At 46.9% G+C, this 19669-nt stretch overlaps 1 long non-coding RNA gene across 1 annotated transcript in view; it reads left to right on the top strand.

Moving 5' to 3' along the window:
• LOC147115692 (uncharacterized) overlaps positions 1-19669 on the top strand; it is an 89196-nt gene that overhangs the window by 25805 nt on the left and 43722 nt on the right. The window contains exon 2 of the long non-coding RNA XR_015078668.1: positions 3227-3265. This is a non-coding gene — a long non-coding RNA (uncharacterized LOC147115692). The remainder of the gene's footprint in view (positions 1-3226; positions 3266-19669) is intronic.

Genomic DNA, 19669 nt, shown 5'->3' with positions numbered 1-19669 from the left:
CCATCTCAATGACTTTTGAGAGCTCCGAACCCTTTTCCTTTGAAGATCGCAGCTCGTGTTCAAGTTTTTCCCATTTCAGAGTGTTGTCCCTCAGCATATGAAGGAGTTGGCTGACCGTTAACTCTTCTGACACCAGATTATGGCACGCACCTTCAGAACCTGAATCAGCTTTGATTCGTTCGGCCTCCTCGCGCAGATGGTTGGTGTGCTCCTGCTCCATTTTCTCCATCAGTTGCTTCTGTTGCCTTTCCAGATTCTCCCACTCTGTAACAAAGAACTTTTTTATTTCATTCATCTCTTGCTCAAAACGGCGAATCATTTGTTCTAATTGCTGTTGTAGTTTGAAATGGAGTTGAGTTCGAGCCCAGTGTCCCTCAAGAATGTGCATATCAGTAGACTTGACAGACTCAGAATTCTCTGTTAAACTATGTTGTTGTTGCTCAGTGGAATTCTGTGCTGAAACTTTGTCTTTTGCACATGGGTTGGTCTTACCATCATCAGTTCTAGAGTCTGGGCTGATTATCTGCACCGAGTTCTCACTCTTTATGGCTTTTAGCGAATGCCAGTCCATATTTATGTTTCTAAACCACTCCCGGCCTAGTAGTGGTGGACCTCCCTCCGGTAGCACATATAAGTCCATTACTTGACTTCCTTCGCCCTTGTTGGCCACTGCAACCTTTATTGTCCCGATGGGGTACACTCTCTGCCCCGTGTAGGTTGTCAATATAATCTCCGTATCCTGTAGGGGAATATGTTGGAATAACCTTCTGTAATCTTTCTTATTCATGACCGACAATGCCGATCCAGTGTCCAATTCCATTTTTACTTGGACTCCTTCTATCTGAAGAGTAACCCAAATTGTCTGGAGGTCTGCACCCTTACCAACGTTGAGTACCCTTAAGCTAGCCAGTTCAATACTGCTTAAGCCAGCCAGTTCATTACTGCTAGCATCTGAATCGGACTCCTGTTCGGCCACCTTGTGTACTTTTGCGTATTTTCCTTGCGGTGACTTCTTGTTGCTGGTCTTCTTCCCTGACCTGCATACTCTAGCTATATGTCCAAGCCTACCACAAGTTCTACATTCTTGGTTTTTAAACCAACACTGGTTCTGATCATGCGTTGTCTTTCCACAACGATAACATTTGCCAGAACTCACACCCAATTTGTGTGCACTGAGCTCCGGTGACCGTAGCTGCATTACTGCCGTGCCTCTCGCTGCGGCTTCGTGTGCTGCTGCCATAGTGACCGCCTTCTCAAGCGTCAGCTCATTCTCCTCGAGCAGTCGCTTTTGTGTATCCTGTTTAAATAAACCACACACAAATTTGTCTTGTAGTGCATCTGTCAGTCCCGTTCCAAACTGGCAATATTTCGCTAATTTACGCAATTCCAGCAAATATTCAGCATTGCTTTCATGCTGTAGCTGCCTTCTGTCGTAAAATTTAAATCGTTCCGCTAGCATCAGCGGCGTGGGGTTTAGATGATCTTTCAGGACAGTAACAATCTCATCGAACGTCTTATCCGCCGGTTCATCTGGTGATAACAGGTGTTTCAATTGCCCGTATGTCTTCGCACCCATTAAATTTAATAATGTTAGTGCTTTATCAGCCTCACGAATTTTATTGGCCTTACAATAATTTTTAACTCGTTCAACATATATGGCCCAATCTTCGATGTCGCTATCAAAGTTGCTAATATTCCCGTGTTTAGGCATTGTAGTACTTTATCAGATTTGCAATTTCTCAGATTTTTTTTTTTTACTGCTATCCAAGATGGCGGCTTCCCGCTCTTGCCGTCGTCCTCCGCCCACAAAATGGCGGTTTTCCCGCGCTTGGCGGTCTTCACCCGTCCCCCGACGCCATCTCCCTTCAGCCCCGAGTGCGGCCCTTATCTCCGCCGCGATCGATGGCCCGCGTTTTTCACCGCGGCTCTCGCGCCTTCAGTGTCTGCCGACGCTGCGCCTTTCAGCCCGAGTGCGGCCCTTATCAGGGATTGCGATCGATGGCCCTTCTACCTCCGACTTCCCCCAGCCCTGTCTTTGCAGCCAACGCTGCTTGGCTTACCCACCACCGAGGTTGAAAAAGAAGCTGCAGGATGTCTTCTGTCCTCCAGTTTTCAGTCGCTGATGGAGGCTTCAGGGTCCTAATGCCTGTCGCTTCCAGTGGGGTGGTGAGATTTGAAACCTCTCTTCAACGTCCTGTCTGTGGACGAAGCCGCCGTGGAATAACTGCCGCAGGGTAAGAACCTGACTCGTCGCCAGTGTTAAGTCTGTGAGTTGTTCAAGTAATTAATACTCAGACTTAATCAGTAACAATAAAACAGGTCTTTACTGGTTGGAGGTAGGGACTACACTGAATACAAGATTACTGCACAGTGCTTATATACCGGTGTGTTCACCCCCGGTATTACGTCTACAGCAGCCTGAGAAAGTAGTACATCTCTTAAGGTGGAACAGGCTTAAGCTCTCTTAAGGTGGAACAGGTTACATACACAACACTTCCGATACAGGATTTTAATTAGTATTAACAATTTGTATTTGTTCAATTATGAAATAATACTGCATTTTGATTTATCACTGGTATGTTCTTAATTCTCAACAGTGGTGGGTTTAGATCATGTCCAGGTGGCCTATGAGCAGCTAGAGTTTCAGTTAGACACCACAGATGGGAACAGAGCTATCCAGACAGGACAGACTGTCAAAATAAAAAGGTTGACTTTTGTTTGTGTCAACAGCACATTAAGTAAATACTGGATTGCTATATAACTTGGCAAAGACATCTGAAGCAGAACACCATTACTATACCAAATTTTATTTTCCCTTTTATTCCTTGAATACATTGATGTGCTGAAAATTGGGCACATTGAGAGTACAAATAGACTTGAGTTGCAGAATCGTAGCTCAAACCATTATTCTTAGTACTAAAAATATAATTACAGGTACCATTGTACTCCCTGATCCAAAGAGGCTCCCAGGTTCTCTTTATTTCACTCTCCAGAGGGACTTTGGGATGTGTGAAGAATATCACATGGTATGTACACCAATGGATGAATTAATGGACAATCTGTTGTGCATTGCCCTCTAACTTTATTGTTATGTCAAGACATTTTTGTTTGCAAGGTTCTAGATTGAATGTGTCTCAAAATATGCATGCATATTGTAAGAGGCCACTTACATCTTACATGTATGAAATTGTTAAATATTGATTGATATTTATTTGTTTTGGTTCAGGATCCATATGCAATTGAAGATAACATGACTGTATCTGAGGTAAGCCAGCCCCCTATAGAGTTTTAACTGTGGGTTATATTTTCCTCCACTTTTTGCTAAAATTAGCAAATGACGAACAGACTTCCAGAAAACTCAGTTAATGCTGTTAATTAATTATTTTCTTTTTTAAAGAAGTAACTGAATCAGTACCTGTTGAAGAACAAGTTAGAAGGTTATAAAAATAAAGATAGACCACGATGAATACATTCTCTGCTAATGTTATTAGGAGTGGGGCAACACATTTGCATTAACAGGACCTTTAAGGGGGGAAATATGTTTTACAGCTCATGTATACTGCAGTACCGGCAGTGACCACACCTGTATATAGCACTGAGTAGTAATCTGTACAGATCAGTTGCAGTGTGAGCCACGTTGAGTAAACACCTATTGTACCGTTCTCCGCAGTCTGTGTCTTATTATACACGGACGCAACATAGACCATTTAGGAGTTAAATCAGGAAGCATTTTTTCACAGAAAGGCGAGTGGAAATCTGGAACTTGCTCCTCCAAAACATTGTGGATGCTGGATCAATTGAAATTTTCAAGACTGAGTTCAATAGATTTTCGTTGGGTAAGGGTATCAATGGATACGAAAGGTCATCGACCTGAAACGTTGGCCGGAATTTTCTGGGGTCTGTGCGGGTGCGATCGGAGGCAGATCAAGTGGAAAATTTGAAAAAAGTCAGAGCTGGTCGGGAACCCGCCGTCATCCCGCTCCCTCGTGCCTTTCCCTCAGGTGTGTTTGCCGGTGCAGCAGTGATCCAAACGGCAGAGGCGGGCAACCTAATTGAAATCATTATAAGCTTGTTGTCAGATGCTTAAGAACCTTTTTCCCCTACATTTCAAATTTCCCTGCATGGCCATGGGATTCGCGCAGCTCGGGAACCATGTCCATCAACCTGAGGCGGGAGTTGAGTGGCCATTGCTCCAGCTGATTACTTGACAGCATCAAATGTACTATAAAAGCTCCCACCTCACAGCTGATCACTTTCCTCAGGCAGAAGCTGTTGCTGACTACATCGCCAACACAGATTTAACTTTCTGCAGGCTGCAAGTGTTTCCGGCAAAGTCTCCATCCAGTGCCACCTCATTGGAAGAACCTCTCTCACCATTGACAGATTGCTTCTGTCAACTCTACTTGACCTGCCATCTATTTCATCTACATGGGTGCCATTTATACTGTCTCATCTTGGTCCTCAGAATCTGACCACGATGAGCCCCAACACCAGCAGCACCAGGCACACCAGCAGCACCAACAACAACACCACCAACCTTCTCCGCAACCACTTGATGCTGCACAGGACAGAGGGCAGCAGCACCCGAGCACATTGCAGCGCGTAGGCCAGGGATGGCTTCATCATGGCCAGATTTACTTAACTTTACACTGTATACCCATATGGCTGCCACATGCTGCACCAGGTTGGCACCACCCCACAGCAACACCATAAACCATTCCCACAATGACCAAGCCATTCACCATTGGTGGAGGTACCGATATGTCTCACCATGGGGAGCACTTGTTGGACCTGTGGGAGACTAAAAAGATGAGTTAGATATGTCATATGAATAATGGGTACAGATACTATTATGCATATGATGACCATTCAGTGGCTGATGACATCAGTCTCCATATGAGTGACTGATTTATGCCATGTAGCTGTTTGATATGTAATTCTGTCACCAGGTTGCTGAGATGTCCCCCTCTCTCCATCTCTCACCTCGAGCTGCTTGGCGAATCCCAATACTTCCAAGGCAGCCTCCTCTGCTGTTGTGAGGGTGGCAAATGATGGCGTTCCATCTCCAGTTCTCTCCCTTTCCCTCTTATTGTGTGCTCTCTTTTCCTGCAAGGAAGGAAAGAAGAGAAGGTTGAGTGAGACTGATGGAATGAGTGTAATGAATGGATGGGTTAGATCTTTAGAGGAAGACTATGATGGATTGGGGTGGCAATGCCAAATGGCCTCCTTGTGTGTTGTTAGTTGGTATGATTGCATTAGGATGAGAGTGAGTGTGAGGGGTGGCTAGTGAGATGGGGATGTGATAATGTAGATCGAGAGAGAGGGATGGGTGGACGTGCAAGGTATGTTGGTATGAGTAATGATATGCAGGAGTAGGGTTGGGAAGGCAGAGTGATGGGGATGTGATGAGAGGTACAGCAGGATGAATTTGAGTGTGGCTTTGTACTCACCTTTCCTGATCCAATGAGATCATTGAAACATTGCACTCAGGTCCTCCTGACCACATCCCTGCTGTTGACCTCCTCTGCAATTTGGAGCCAGGCTCTTTTTGTCTCCTGGGGAGGTCTTTTCTGCCCATTGGAAGGGAAGAGGGCCTCCTTGCATGCTCTGACTACAACCACAAGCATATGGAGGAAGTCATCAGAGAATCTGGGTGCAGCACTCTGCCTCTGTGCAGTCATGTTTCCAAGGGGGAAAAAATTTGGTTGGTTAGCGCCTCCCGTTAGTGCCCCCGGGGGTGCTAATGGGGCACTAGCAACTTATCGCCCGAGCATGGTGATTTTAGCACCGCCCTGAAATTAATCTGTCTGTTTGTGGTGGCGCTAAACACTACCGCCACGATCTTCTGCGCCCGGAGATCGTGACGTCCTCCAAGCGCGCTTCGCCCTGGTAGCACCCTGGACCGAAAATTGATTCTTGCCCCCTGCCTCAGCGCCTGGTGGTAGGAACAACAGGTAGAGGGGGACGGTCTGCAGTCAGCTGGGAGCTGGGGGGGGGTAGCGCTATTTAAAGGCGTGCGCTTCCTGATTTTTCCTGTGGGCAATCAATTTTGCATCCGCAGGTTGAGAGAGGGAGAGCAGCGTCTGGAGACATTTAACACTATCCTACTTGAAGGAGTTTTGTTCGTCAGCAAGACTTTTCAGGTTCCCATTTCTGTAAGCTTTATTACTATCACCTTTAGAAGATTTAATGGGGCTGTACTAGCACAGGGCCTCGTCCTCCAGCTTCCCCGTTGGAGGTAGCGGAAGCGGAGAGAGAGAGTGGAAAACATGGCCAGAGGGAGGAGGGCCAACAGGACTCTACACAGGAGACCTTACCCTCCCAGGGTATTCCGGGAGCAGTTCTCATACATTCATCTGTCCGAGGAGCAGTGTTTTAGAAGGCTCCGCTTCAGCAAGGAGGTGGTCACTGAGCTCTGCCACCTCCTGCATCCAGAGCTCCAGCCTCAGTTCAGGACCAGGACATCTCTGTCGGTGGCAGTGAAGGTGACAGTGGCTCTCAATTTCTACGCCAGCGGCTCCTTTCAGGCTTCAACAGGGGATATTGCGAACACCTACTTCGCTGTCCATTGCTGCATCCGGGAGGTCACAAATGCACTCTACAAAAGAAGAAGGCAGTATATCTCATTCCCCATGACCTGAGAAAAACAGCGTGAATGCACATGTGGCTTTGCTAGGATAGCGGGCTTCCCCATGGTTCAGGGCGCCATTGACTGCACGCACGTGGCATTGCGGGCACCTCATGAAAATGCAGAGATTTTCCGCAACCGCAAAGGCTTCCACTCTCTGAATGTCCAGTTGGTCTGTGACCACAGACAGCGCATACTCGCCGTGAATGCCCGCTATCCTGGCAGCAGCCACGATGCAGTCATCCTGCGCCAGACTGGTGTCCCAGACCTGTTCCAACCACCGCATCAAGTTCATGGCTGGCTCCTCGGGGTCAAGGGTTATCCACTCTGCACCTGGCTGATGACACCGTTCCGTAACCCCAACACTCCTGCTGAGCTCGCCTACAATGAGAGCCATAGCTCCACTAGGAACCTCATGGAACAGACGATCGGCATACTGAAGCAACGGTTCCGGTGTCTTGACCACTCTGGAGGAGCTCTGCAGTACTCCTCTGATCGAGTATCGGTTTTCATTGTGTGCTGCATGCTTCACAACCTCGCAATTCTGAGGACCCAGCCATTGCCACCAGGAATTGGTGGACCATCTCAGGAGGAGGAAGAGGGAGAGGAGGAGGAGGAGGATGAAGAGGAGGACGAGCAGCAACAACGTGGGAGGGAGGTGCTCAATGTTGCTTCTGCAAGGGTCGTTCGTGAACGCCTCATAACACAGCGCTTCCAATGAATGAGACAGCAGATGGCATTTGGGATCAACAACCACATCATTACAGCCATCCCGCAGCCCCTATTACCGGGCAAAGCTCCAATGAGTAACATGAGGAAATTTGTAACGTTTCAATAAAAAAATATATTTTTCTGAACAACTGTGTCTTATTAAGCACAACCAATAACAAACAAACAACAATTCATTAGCAAACAAAACTGGTTCTTACCACATCAAAATAAGTCTTAACAGAGTGAACAATATATTTACATACACATCCAACGTTGTTACAAACACTCCTCCCATATGTTAGAAAAATTTTAGTTATTCGGCCTTTTTCAATGATCTCCCTCCCCTTCGCACTTCCCCCCTTCCCACCCTACTGCTCCTCCGTAATGTGACCCCAGTGGCTGCAGCAAGGCTGGTGGAAGGCTGCTGAATGCTGGATCCAGAGACTGCAGATGGCCTTGAAGGATGCCCTCGACCAGCTCTGGGCCTGGAGGGCCCGGCTGCAGACTGCACCAACTCAGCATGGGCGGCAGCAGTCTGAGCTGGCTCAGTTACAGGCTGTGGCAAGTGCAATGGGGAAGTGACAGTGGTGGGAGCAGGAATGCTGTCATCCTGAGAGAGGACAGCACCTTCCTGCTCGACCGACACACTGCCACTCCCACGGGGCAGAACCACAGCATCCGGAGCAATCTGCTATAGCACAGATTGCTGGCCTGCTGTGGCACCGTGAGATCCCTAGTGGATTGTGAGCGATCCAGTGACGATGGCAGCAGTCAGTGCTTGCGTGGCATCAATCTGAGACTGCATCAGAACAGTCTGAGATTGGATGGCACCAACCAATGACTCGATTCCAGCACTAAGCCGTTGCGTTTTCTCAGCCTGTGCTGCAATAGATGCTGCCACCTCAGCCATTATACACGGCATGGGGGTCTGGGTCGCCACGGTCTCTCTGCAAGTCAACCATCCTCTGCAACGAGGCAAGGATGGGTTCAAGGGTTTGCGCACAGATGACAGCTGTGCTGGCGGCGGACTCCTCTACGCTCCTAGCCAGTGCATCCATGCTCTCGGACACCCTTGCCATTGCATCCATGAGCTCAATGTGCATGCTCATCGCCTGAGTGTTCATCGCCGCGATATCAAAGTCCTCATCTGAGTCCTGTGCAGCAGAATTCGTGCGCGCACTCACACTCCGGGGAGATGGCCCCTGAGCTTTCCTTTCCCCATGGCGTTGCTGCAGCCCACTAGGTCCTGGAGCTTCACCCACATCAGAGTCATTTCCTCTGCTCCCCTCCAGCAACCGCGTGGTCCCAGTATTGGATGTCTCGCCCTCGGGAGACGCAAGCTTGGTATTTCTCCTCATCTCCCGCATTACTGCCACTTTGAGGCTGAGGGACAGGATTGTTAGATGGTGGCTCACTATCTGAAAGCAGGAAGGTACAAGAGTGGGTTTAATGTGAGGGCAGGGGGTGCAGGAAGGGAGCAAGGAATGGAGACAGTATCGTCAGATGGAAAGTGGGAAAGGCTGGTGTTGTGAGGGGGAAGTGGTATGAGAGAGGAGAGATGGTGAACATACTGTTGCTGTCCCCAAGGAGGTCAACCTCTCCAACTGCCACAGCGCCCATGACATGGCTCACGATTAGTCTCTGAACTCGCTCCTCCAGCTGTGTGAGGGGGTGCAGCTCCGCCTGACCTCCTCCCGTGTGTTGTTGCTTCCTTCTGTTATGAGAAAGCTTGGTCTGCAAGAAAAAGGACAGCATGTGAGTGAGTGTGCAGCCATGTGTTTGGCAGATGTGCCTACCATAGTTGAATAACCGCTAATGTCTGTAAGATGTGAGATGTGGATGTGACTTTTAGTAGATGGGCATAGTTGTTGGGAGAGTGTTGGGGATTTGGCACTTTATACTGTCTGTGCTCAGAGTGAGGTTGAGATGGTGGGATGTAGAGGTATTTCAAGCATCTACTCACCCTGACCACCCGAGTGAGGTCGATTAACTTCTTGTGGCACTGCGTGCGAGTCCTTTGGACCAGGCTCCTGGACGATACGTAATGGGCAACCTCCCTCCACGTCCTTGTGAACTCCCAGGGCAATGGCCTCCTGCCAGTGTCTGGAAACGGCACTGCCCGTCGGCGTTCCACGGCCACAACCAGAGCCACCAATGCCTAATCGCTAAACCAGCGAGCTCTCTCCCTGGGCCTCTGAGCAGCCATGATAATTGTTGTTGAAGATGTTCACCTCCTTGCAGGCTCAGGTCAGAAGCAGCATTGATCAGGGTGAGGCTGGGCAGCATGATGGACTCTCCCCTTTAAGAACTGGAAGGCGCTAGTATGTCTGAGTATAAGGTAATTGACATCGCGTGAGCTTGTGTAGCGCTCTGAGGTAGCGCCCCGTTCCCAGATGCTAGCGCCCTAAGAGAGCTGTGTAGTGCTTGACTTAGTGCTCCAATCAACCCCCAGCGGCGCTGGAGACGAATTTCCCGGTCGCCGGCAATAATTTGTGTCGGGCGCTAAATTTTGCGTCTGGCCGATATTAGCGCCCCAAAATTGTCGATACCAAATTCCCCCCCCCCAAGTGTTTGGAACAATCAAAAGCTCCAGTGCAGTGACTGCACATTCCTAGATGAACCTTCAAATGCAACGTGGCCATGGCTCCTTTAAATCTACTGGCTGAAAACGCATCATGGGTGACATCATCAGACGCGCGCCATTTAATTGGGCCAGGTAACGCACTGGGCGGGCTTAATAGACCCCATTGACGCAAAGTTGTTTTCTGTAGTGGGATGGAAGCAGCAACAGGGTCGCGACCCGCCACACCGACCATCCGCACCCGACCCACCCAGGTACAGAAAGTTCCGGCCGTCAACTTTGTTTCTTTCTCCACAGATGCTGCATGACCTGCTGAGTATTTCCAGCATTTTCTGTTTTTATTCAGATTTCCAGCATCCGCAGGATTTTGCTTTTGTGTAAGGGTATCATTGGATATGGAGCAATGGTGAGTAAATGGAGTTCAGCTACAGATAATTGAAGGGCAGGACAGGCCTGAGGGGCTGAACGGCCTACTGCTGTTCCTATGTTCCCATGTTCCTAAATGACCAGATAAATCTATTTTAGTGGTGTTGGTTGTGGGGTAAATATTAGACATTCCCTTCTCTTCCTCAGATAATGCTGTGAGATTTTTTTTTTTACATCTACCTGAATATGCAGTCAAGGCCTTCGTTTAACATCTCAACCAAAAGATACAAAAGGCACCTCCAACAATGTAGTACTCCTTCAATATTACACTGGCATGTCAGCATGTATTTTATACTCAAGCCCTGGAGTGAGGCTTAAACCTATAAGCTTCTAATTTGGGGGAAGTGCTACCATTGAGCCAAGCTGAAGCCATGCTGTAGGTGAATGCTTTTGATAGGGTGAATAAGAATTGTCTATTTCCTCTGGTTGGGGAAGAAGTGATGAGGGGCTACCAGCTTAAAATCATTAGTAAGAGAGCGAGGAGAGAGGTTAGGAGACATTTGTTTATGCAGAGAGAATGGAATAATTTCCCACAGAGAGTAGTTGAGGCAAAGACCATTGTGTCGTCAAAGGGAAGAATAGATAAACATTTGAAGCAGAGAAAAATACAGGACTATGAGGAGTAAGCAGGACAATGCAATTACTTTTGGATTGCTTTAGCAAAGAGCTGATACAGACACAATGGACCAAATCATAGAATCATAGAATGATGCAGCACAGAAAAAAGCCATTTGGCCCATCGTGCCTGTGCCGGCTCTTTGAAAGAGCTCTCCAATTAGTCCCACTCCTATGCTCTCTCCCATAGCCCTGCCAATTTTTCCACTTCAGATATTTATCCAATTCTCTTTTGAAAGTTACTATTGAGTCTGCTCCCACCACCCTTTCAAGTATTGCTTTCCAGATCATAACAACTCTTTGCGTAAAATTTATTTCCTTATGTTGCCTCTGGTTCTTTTACCAATTACCTTAAATCTGTGTCCTCTGGTTACCGACCCTTCAGCCATTGGAAACAGTTTCTCCTTATTTACTCTATCAAAACCCTTAATGATTTTGAACACCTCTATCAAATCTCCTCTTAACCTTCGCTGTTCTAAGGAGAATAATCGCAGCTTCTCTAGTCTCTCCACATAACTGAAGTCCCTAATCCCTGGTACCATTCTAGTAAATCTCCTCTGCACCTTCTTCAAGGCCTTGACATCCTTCCTAAAGTGTGATGCACAGAATTGGCCACAATACTCTAGCTGGGGCCTAACCAGTGTTTTATAAAGGTTTAGCATAACTTCCTTGCTTTTGTACTCTATGGGCTGGATTTTGCCAATGGGGAGCTTTTGGAGGCGGGAATCCCACTTGTTGGGTTTTAGTCCTGCCTCAATCGACTTGTGGCCAACCCACGCTATTTTCCCTTGATTGACCTTGTTAAGCCTGCCCAGTGGGCTTAGCAGGCCAATTAAGGGAAAGTCAGTTACAGGTGACGTCAGCGAGTGCTGTTTCAGCTGTCAAGAGCTTTTATCAGATAAAATGTCATCGTTTGACAGCTCGGTGAAGCTGTCAAACACTGACAATCTGTCTTCTAAGTTGTGTCTTTACTGAGGACTCAATTCGAAAGCCTTCCTGACCAGAAAGCAGAAGGCTGCAGCTTTTGACAGTTCAGCAGCCATTCTGCTTTCTGTGCCATTGAGCTGAGCGACTCCCGAGACCTGAAGGGAGGAAGCCTGCAGGAAGAAGTAAAGGTAAGTAAAACTTATTAAAACACTTTACACACACCTCACACACTTACCTCTGTACACATGCACCCATTACTCACCTGCACACCGGACATCATAGCCCCTCCGACCCCCGCAGACCGACGGCCCGCCTTGCTGACCCTGGCGAGGTTCGGAGCCGTTGGGAAGCCCACACTTCAGGGCTCAAAATAGGGATTAGCCAAAAAACTGCCTGTTAACTACCTGTTAACAGGTAGTTAATTGGCATTAATCCCCTTGGGACCCGGCGCGGGTCGGCTACCTGCCTCCTGGCAAGATGGCATGGAGGCGGGTTGGGCACCCGCCCCCAAATTCTGCCATTTTCCTGGCAGTCCCGCCTCCAAACCTGCCTCCCCAGGGCTGGCAAAATCCAGCCCTATGCCTCTATTTATAAAGCCAAGGATCCCGTATGCCTTTTTAACAGCCTTCTCAACTTGTCCTGCCACCTTCAAAGACTTGTGTACATATACCCCCAGGTCTCTCTGTTCCTGCACCCCCTTTAAAATTGTACCATTTAGTTCATATTGCCTCTCCTCATTCTTCCTCCCAAAATGAATCACTTCACACTTCTCTTCGTTAATGTTCATCTGCCATGTTTCAGCCCATTTCACCAGTATGTCTATGTCCTGCTGAAGTCTGTTGCTATCCTCCTCACTGTTTATTACATTTCCAAGTTTCATGTTATCTGCAAACTTTGAAATTATACCTTGTATAACCAAGTCCAGGTCATTAATATATATCAAAAGGAGCAGTGGTCCTAATCACGATCCCGCTAAGCTGCGTGGCCACGCAGCAGTCTGGAGATCCCGCGCAGGCCATTCATCGGCTTTTCAATGGAAATAACCGCGCATTCGCGAAAATTTGAATGGGCCACGCAGCCAGTTAAAGGGACCCTGCACAAGAAAAAATTAGAGGGAACATTGGTCCTAATACCAACCTCTGGGAGACACCACTGTATTTTTCCCTCCAGTCTGAAAAACAATTGTTCACCGCTACTCTCTGTTTTCTGTCCCTTAGCCAATTTCCTGTCCACGCAGCCACTACCCATTTAATCCGATGGGCTTCAATTTTGCTAACGTGTCTATTATGTGGTACTTTATCAAACGACTTTTGTAAGTCCATACACACAACATTAACCGCACTACCTTCATCAATTCTTTTCATTACTTCATCAAGAAACTCAATCAAGTTGGTCAAAAATGATTTGCCTTTGACAAATCCATGCTGACTTTCATTTATTTGGTCATATTTTTCCAAGTGCCAATTAATATTGTCTCGGATTTTGTCTCTAAAAGTTTCCCCACCACTGCGTCAGACTGACTGGCCTATAGTTGTCGGGTTTATCCCTCTCACCCTTTTTGAAAAGGGGTGTAACATTTACAATCCTCCCTTCCTCTGGCACCACTCCTATATCTAAGGAGGATTGGAAGATTGTGGTCAAAGCCTCTGCAATTTTCACCCTTACTTCCCTCAATAACCTAGGATGCATCCCATTCGGACCGGGTGACATTTTTACTTTGAGCACTGCCAACCTTTTAAGTACCTCCTCGTTATCTATTTTTATCCTATCCATTTTCTCCACATCCTCCTTCCTTATTTGACATTGGCAGCATCCTCTTCTTTAATGAAGACAGATGCAAAATTCTCATTTAGTAACTCTGCCATGCCCACTGCCTCTACAAGAAGATCTATCTCCCTTTTGGTCCATAATCGGCCCCACTCTTCCTTTGACTACCCTTCTACAATTTACATGTTTATAAAGGATTTTGCTATTCCTTTTATGTTACTCGCTAATCTAGTCAACGCTTATATTGCGCGACCCTCAACCACACTAATAATGTCCAAGCCAAGCATATTGAACCTTAGATATCAGCAAGGTCCCAGACTCAATCCCTCAACAGCTGAGGAACCAATGGGAGCAATATGATTGGCTTTTGTATTGTTCGGCTAGGGAGGGTGAAAATAATTAGCCAAGGCTTTCACTCTTGATGGCTGTTCAGCGAAAAGTGCTGGATGTGCAGGTGTGTGGATATAAGAACATAAGAACATAAGAAATAGGAGCAGAAGTAGGCCATACAGCCCCTCAAGCCTGCTCCACCATTCAATAAGATCATGGCAGATCTTCGACCTCAACTCCACTTTCCTGCCCTATCCCCATATCCCTTGATTCCTCTAGAATCCAAGGGGTAAAAATTGGGTAGCGCCCCGAAAAAGTTAGCACCCCTGCAGCCTATTTTCCCAGGTAGCGCCCCGAGAGGGAGGAGGGGCGCTACTGGAAGCACCCCGTGTCCCTCTTGGGGCGCTGCGAGTCAATATCGCGGAGCTACATGCCGCAGTACTGCAGGCCTTCCTCCCCTTATTAAAGGGGAGGGGCCTGGCGCAGCGCGTCCCGGCGCCCAGCTGGGCCACCAGGGATTGGGAGTGCCGGCAAATGAGCCCGGCACTCAAGAGGAGCGCTGGGCTCACAGAGAGCAGCCGGCACCCCGCGGGGTGGCTTCACTGGGGCTGGGGACAGCAACGGGGGCAGGCAGCCAGCAACAAAAATGGCTGCCCACCACCTGCCTTTAACTAGCCCCACCCGCAGGTAGGCCCCCCTGACCCCTGGCGGACATAGCGTCCGGTGGTAAGTCGGGGGGGCAACCACCCAATATTACAGCCGGGGCGCGAGTGGGGCGCTGCACACGGCAATTATGTCATCGCCGGCGGCACAGTGGCCCGCGGCGCCACTAACCTCCCGCTGAATTTCAGGGGAGGTGTTAGCGGTGCCGCGCCCAGGCGCTAGTTGATTTGTGCCCTGTTAGCGCCCTCTTAGGGCACTAACGGGAGGTGCAAATCAGCCGAATTTAGCCCCTCAAAGATCTATCTATCTCAGCCTTGAATATACTCAACGACTGAGCATCCACAGCCCTTTGGGACAGAACATTTCAAAGATTCACAATACTCTGAGTGAAGAAATTCCTTCTCATCTCGGTCTTAAAAGGCCAACCCCTTATTCTGAGACTATGCCCCCCCCCCCCACCAGTTCTAGATTCTCCAGCCAGAGGAAACAATCTCTCAGCATTTATCCTGTCAATCCCCTGCAGAATTTTATATGTTTCAATGAGATCACCTCTCATTCTTCTAAACTTCAGAGAGTACAGGCTCAATCTACTCAATCTCTTCTCTTAGGACAACCCTCTTGTCCTAGGAATCAATCCAGTGAACCTTCGTTGCACCACCACTAAGGCAAGTATATCCTTCCTTAGATAAGGAGGCCAAAACTGTACGCAGTACTCAAGGTGTGGTCTCACCAATACCCTGTACAGTTGTAGCAGGACTTCCCTGCTTTTATACTCCAACCCCCTTGAAATAAAGGCCAACATTCCATTTGCCTTTTTGATTACTTGCTCTACCTGCATGCTAACTTTTTGTGTTTCATGCACAAGGACTCCCAGGTCCCTCTGAACTGTAGCATTTTGTAATCTCTCTCCATTTAAATAATAGTTTGCTTTTTTATTTTTCCTGCCAAAGTGGATAACCTCGCACTTTCCCACATTATACTCCATCTGCCAAATGTTTGCCCACTCACCTAGCCTGTCTATATCCCTTTGCAGATTCTTTGAGTCCTTTGCACAACTTGCTTTCCCACCCATCTTTGTATCATCTGCAGACTTGGCTACATTACACTCGATCCCTTCATGCAAGTCATCAATGTAGATTGTAAATAGTTGGGGCCCCAGCACCGATCCTTGTGGCACCCCACTAGTTACCATTTGCCAACCAGAAAATGACCCATTTATCCCGACTCTATGCTTTCTATTAGTTAGCCAATTCTCTATCCATGCTAATATATTACCCCCAACTCCGTGAGCTCTTATCTTATGCAATAACCTTTTATGTGGCACTTTATCGAATGCCTTCTGGAAATCCAAATACACCACATCCACTGGCTCACCCTTGTCCACCCTGCTTGTTACATCCTCAAAGAACTCCAGCAAATTTGTTAAATATGATTTCCCTTTCCTAAAACCAGCTGACTCTGTTTGACTGCAGTATGTTTTTCTAAATGCCCTGCTACTGCTTCCTTAATGAAGGACTCCAGCATTTTCCCAATGACAGATGTTAGGCTAACTGGTCTATAGTTTCCTGCTTTCTGTCTCCCTCCTTTCTTAAATAGGGGTGTTACATTAGCGGTTTTCCAATCCGCTGGGACCTTTCCAGAGTCCAGGGAATTTAGGTATATTGTAACCAATGCATCCACTATCTCTGCAGCCACTTCTTTTAAGACCCTGGGATGCAGGCCATCTGGTCCAGGGGACTTGTCATCTTTTGGTCCCATTATTTTACCAAGTACTATTTCCTTAATGATAATGATTGTCTTTAGTTCCCCCCTCCCTGTGGCCCCTTTATTATCCATTATTGGGATGTTGTTAGTGTCTTCTACAGTGAAGACAGGTGAAAAATATTTGTTCAGAGTCTCTGCCATTTCCCCATTCCCCATTATTAATTCCCCAGTCTCATCCTCTAAGGGACCAATGTTTACTTTAGCTACCCTCTTCCTTTTTATATACCCGTAGAAGCTCTTACTAGCTGTTTTAATGTTTCTTGCCAGCTTACTCATAATTCATCTCTCTCTTTATTATTTTTTTAGTCATCCTTTGCTGGTTTTTAAAAATTTCCCAATCCCCTGGTCTCCCACCAATCTTGGCAACATTGTATGCCTTTGTTTTCAATTTGATACCATCCTTTACTTCCTTAGTTAGCCACGGATGGTGCTCCCTTCTCTTAAAATCTTTCTTTCTCACTGGAATATATTTTTGTTGAGAGTTATGAAATATCTCCTTAAATGTCCGCCTCTGCATTTCAACTTTCTTACCCTAAATTTTGTTTTTCCAGTCCACTTTAGCCAGTTCTGCCCTCATGCCATTATAATTGCCTTTGTTTGAGATACAACTTTTTCACCCTCTAACTGAATTTGAAATTCAACCATGCTATGATCACTTTTTCCTAGAGGATCCTTTACTATGAGATCATTTATTAATTCTGTCTCATTACATAGTACCAGATCCAAGATAGCCTGCTCCCTGGTTGGTTCCATTACATACTGTTCTAGGAAAACATCCCGGATGCACTCTATGAACTCCTCCTCCAGGCTACCATGGCCAATTTGATTTGTCCAATCAATATGGAGATTAAAATCACCCATGATTATTACCGTACCTTTTTTACAGGCCTCCATTATTAGTTGATTTATACTCTGCCCAACAGCATTGCTATTGTTCGGGGGCCTGTAGACTATGCCCACCAGAGACTTTTACCCCATGTTATTTTTTATCTCCACCCAAAACAATTCTACATCTTGATCTTCTGAGCCAATATCACTTCTCACCACTGCACTGATCCCATCTTTTACCAACAAAGCCACCCCACCTCCCTTTCCTTTCTTTCTATCCTTCCGAATTATCATATACCCTGGAATATTCAGTTCCCAGCCCTGGTCGCCTTGCAACCACGTCTCTGTAATGACGATCAGATCATACCCATTTGTATCTATTTGTGCCGTCAACTCATTTATCTTGTTATGAATGCTGCGTGCATTCAGATATAAAGCTTTTAACTTTTTATTTTTACCATTTTTCCTTGTTTTGGCCTTTTTTTCTGTTACACTCTTAATTTTAAACATTCTGTCCCTTCCTGTCACACTCTGGTTATTATTTCCCCCATCTCTAGGCTGCTCTATTGCTTTCTCATTTCTCATTGACTTTTTATTTTCCCACTCACCTGGATCCTCCCCCCCACTATTTAGTTTAAAGCCTTCTCTACAGCCCTAGTTATTCGATTTTCCATGACTCTAGCCCCAGCATGGTTCAAGTGAAGCCCGTCCAAACGGAACAGCTCCCTCTTATCCCAGTACTGGTGCCAGTGCCCCACAAACCGAAACCCATTTCTCCCACACCAGTCTTTGAGCCACTCGTTCATTTCTCTGATCTTATTTACTCTATGCAAATTCGCTCGTGGCTCAGGTAGTAATCCAGAGATTATTACCTTTGTGGTTCTGCTTTTTAATTTAGCCCCTAGCTGCTCATACTCTCTCAGCAGAACCTCTTTCTTTGTCCTACCTATGTCATTGGTACCTACGTGGACCACGGCAACTGGATCTTCCCCCTCCCACTCCAAGTTTCTCTCCAGCCCAGAGGAGATGTCCTTAACCCTGGCACCGGGCAGACAACACAGCCTTCGGCACTCACGCTCTCGGCTGCAGAGAACAGTATCTATCCCCCTCACTATACTGTCCCCAATCACTACAACATTTCTTTTTGCTCCCCCCACTTGAATGGCTCCCTGTACCACCGTGCTGTGGTCAGTTTACTCATCCTCCCTGCAGTCCCTGACCTCGTCCACACAGGGAGCAAAAATCTCGTATCTGTTGGACAAGGCCAAGGGCTGAGGCTCCTCCACCACTACCTCCTGGATCCCAATACCGGCCTCACTTGTAGTCACACCCTCCTGTCCCTGACCATGGGCCAAATTGGAAGTAAATATTCTAGTGGGTGTGACTGCCTCCTGGAACATAGTGTCCAGGTAACGCTCCCCCTCCCTAATGTGTCGCAGTGTCTGAAGCTCAGACTCCAGCTCATCAACTCTGAGCCGAAGTTCCTCGAGCAGCCAACATTTGCTGCAGATGTGGTCACCCTGGACCTCAATGGTGTCCACGAGCTCCCACATGCAACAACAACAAATTGCCTGGTCTCCCATCTCAATTACTGAATTGTTTTAAAATTTGGAACATTTATATCTTTTAATCTACACCAAGGCACTTAAATTTAGACGCTCAAGCTTGGGAAAAAAAGCGAGAAATAGAGAAATACTCACCAACCAATCACTTACCTGCTTTCAGGTGATGTCGCACTTCAATTACATTTTACTTCTTTACACTCACCGGTCCTTTGTGTCTCACTCTGCTCCCACTGCTTTTGAACTCTCCCGGGTTTTCACTAAGTAGGTTCACACTTGAAGGATAGCCAATTGGTGAGATACTAGCTGCTGGCATCCATGGAATAAAACTTGAGCAAGATTGAGTGCCTTCAGAAGAGTAGTGGAGAGATTGGGAGAAAAGTGTAGTTTATATAATGAGGAATGTATTTATTATACAAATAAAGAGCCAAAGGTTCACACTCAATCGCTTTTGTAATCATGGAGGAACTAGCTGACCAGTTTTAATCTGAAAGTTGCTACCAATATTTATTTTTATTCATCTTAGATATACCGAGGTGTAGCACTGTGGAATGGTAAGAGAATTAATCTCACCCATAATTCTTTACACAGTACGTTTGTAGGCTCGTGATTAGGAGGAGGTGGCAAACAGAGATTGTCTTGTAACAGAGGAACAGGTGTAGGCCATGTTATGTATTGTGTGTTCTCCTCCCACCTGTGGTGGCGCTGTCACAGCAGATAAATGGTTGAGTGGTCTCTTGGTTAAGTTTAGCTCTCTTTGTTCGGAACTCTCCAGAACTTCCCTTTCCCTTCGAATAAAGCACTTCATGTTTGAATCTCTGAGTTCTGAGTTCTAATTGTGTCTAGGTAAAAAGGTACCGACACAAT

This window comes from Somniosus microcephalus, chromosome 6, assembly GCF_052327205.1.
Source record: "Somniosus microcephalus isolate GS21.2 chromosome 6, FLI_Smic_1.0, whole genome shotgun sequence".
NCBI classification, from domain to species: domain Eukaryota; kingdom Metazoa; phylum Chordata; class Chondrichthyes; order Squaliformes; family Somniosidae; genus Somniosus; species Somniosus microcephalus.
This window is presented reverse-complemented; position numbering and strand designations above follow the sequence as displayed.